Source organism: Chiloscyllium punctatum, chromosome 18, assembly GCF_047496795.1.
Source record: "Chiloscyllium punctatum isolate Juve2018m chromosome 18, sChiPun1.3, whole genome shotgun sequence".
Taxonomy (NCBI): domain Eukaryota; kingdom Metazoa; phylum Chordata; class Chondrichthyes; order Orectolobiformes; family Hemiscylliidae; genus Chiloscyllium; species Chiloscyllium punctatum.
This window is the reverse complement of record NC_092756.1, coordinates 75470508-75472703: the sequence shown is the minus strand read 5'-3', so window position 1 is coordinate 75472703 and position 2196 is coordinate 75470508. Positions and strand designations below refer to the sequence as shown.

Genomic DNA, 2196 nt, shown 5'->3' with positions numbered 1-2196 from the left:
AATTCACCCCACAAACGTATATGTGTGTGCGCGCAGGGGAGACCAAGTGAGTGTGTGCATTTGGGTGTGTGTGGGAGGGGGCGATGGTGTGAGTGTCTGTGAGAGTGTGTGTATGTGTATGTGTTTGAGTGTAATGGGGTATATATCTGTGAGAAGGTGTGTGTGTGGGTGTGAGTGTGGGAGTGTGTATGTGTATTGTGTGACAGGATGTGTGTGTGTGAGTGTGTGTGTGTGTGTGTGTGAGTGTGTGTGTGTGTGTGTGTATGTGTGTGTGTGTACAGTGCAGTGGGGTCAGAGGGGATGGCTGTTTTAATATGTTGAGGGTGGGTTTGTGGTTGAGTGAGGTGCTGTGGTGTCCATCCTTGATGGAGATGCATGTGTCCAAGAATGAGACAGATACTAAACAGTAGTCCATGGTGAGTTTGATGGTGGGATGAAACTCGTGAAATGTTGGTGAACATAAATATTGGGAGAGTGCAGCATTGTTCTGACATGAACACAACCAAGGTTGAGGGGATCAATTCTCCTGACATGGCCCCAGAAGCACGTGTTGTCCCAGTGACCTAACAGCTACATCTCTGATCTTCTAAGCTCCTGCCTGTGGTTTACATCCCTTCTGGGGATACTTTCAATGTAAACATTCTCTCCAATTAAAACCCTCTCACTGCATTATCTCCATTCAAATTAAGTTAATCTCTGACCTGCTGTCTTTAAAACTCTGCATGGCTGCTTTGAGATCATCGAACTGTACAAACATTGAGCTTGATTGACCTCTATACTGTTCTGTTGGCATTTAACAGGAAAAAATGCAGGTGAAATAAAGTTATTCCACACTCAATAATTTATATTTACATTGAATGAGTTGGACCAAGATAACAGTGACCCTAAAGGTGGAAGATTCATTGAAAATATTTGATTTGCAAGTAATGACAGCCACAGTGAAAAGTTTGTCTTGTGAGCAATACAGGCAGCTCACAGAGTTAAGTAGCATAGATAAGTAAATAATAGGGAAACAGCAGCAGGAACAAAAACACAGGTACAGGCGAATACTAAGAGTCTGTGAGACCGTTCGGTATTCTAACAACAGTAGGGTAGAAACTGTTTCAAAACCGGTTGGTGTGTGTGTTCAGGCTTCTGTACCTTCTCCCCGATGGTAGAGGTTGTGATTGTCTGGGCCGAGTTCACCACTCTCTGTAACCGTCTCCGATCTTGAATAGTATAGTTGCCATACCAGCTAGTGAGCAGAAGGGCTTATGCCCGAAACATTGATTCTCCTGTTCCTTGGATGCTGCCTGACCTGCTGCGCTTTTCCAGCAACACATTTTCAGCATACCAGGTAGTGATACATCCAGATAGAATGCTGTCGATGGTGCACCTATAAACGTTGGCAAGGGTATTCGCTGTCAGTAATATCCGATGTTCTGGAGGGATCGGTGTTGAAGGGTTGGTTTGTTGATGAGAGTGTGATGAGAGCTGGCTTCCAAAAGAAACCTCTCCAACCGCACTCTCAGGAATCTCGTCCCCATCCAGAAACAGCAGCCCCTTGATCACCACCTTCAACATTCAATCCTGCAGATCCCCGAAAATCTTGTGCAAGATCATGTTGGATACCACTGACCATCAACTGAATGTGGAGATGGGGTTTCTTCCAAAATAGGTCAGAAATAGAGGATAAGCGACAGAGATACCCCAGATGGGACTTGAACCCACAATCCCTGGCTTAGGAGGCCAGTGCCTTATCCATTAGGCCACTGGGGCCACAACTGCCATGGCAGCCTTTAAGTACTGCATCCTGACCTCTCATTGTGTGTGTTTCTGTGTGTTGTGCTCTCACTAATTGGTTCTTACCCCTTCCATCTCATGCCACATTGTTGGCTGCTTGATAAATTGATCCCGCCTCCCATTTCTCCCCAAATGGACAGATGAGAAATCAACCAAACACCAATTTTGCACATCTCAAGTCTGCGGAAAATGGAGCAGACAGGAAAATAGCAAAGGGCTCAATGTTATTTTGTGCAGCACTTTCAAGATATTTGCAGTTACTGGGGAAGTTGGAAGTGGAGATGTTGCAAAAAGCTGCATTGAGGACAAATCAACAGAATCTTAGCGGGCATTCAGACCATTGTGGCTGTGCTGTCTCTTTCAGACAATTCACCCCAAGATCTCCCAAATCCTGGAATTACCTTGTGAAAGTTT

At 45.1% G+C, this 2196-nt stretch overlaps 1 non-coding gene across 1 annotated transcript; it reads right to left on the bottom strand.

Annotated features, from left to right (window-relative positions):
• Positions 1–1685: 1685 nt before the first annotated feature.
• On the bottom strand, positions 1686–1758 carry trnar-ccu (transfer RNA arginine (anticodon CCU)). The gene has a single exon. It is a non-coding gene; the product is annotated as a tRNA-Arg (tRNA).
• Between the last annotated feature and the right edge of the window lie 438 nt (positions 1759–2196).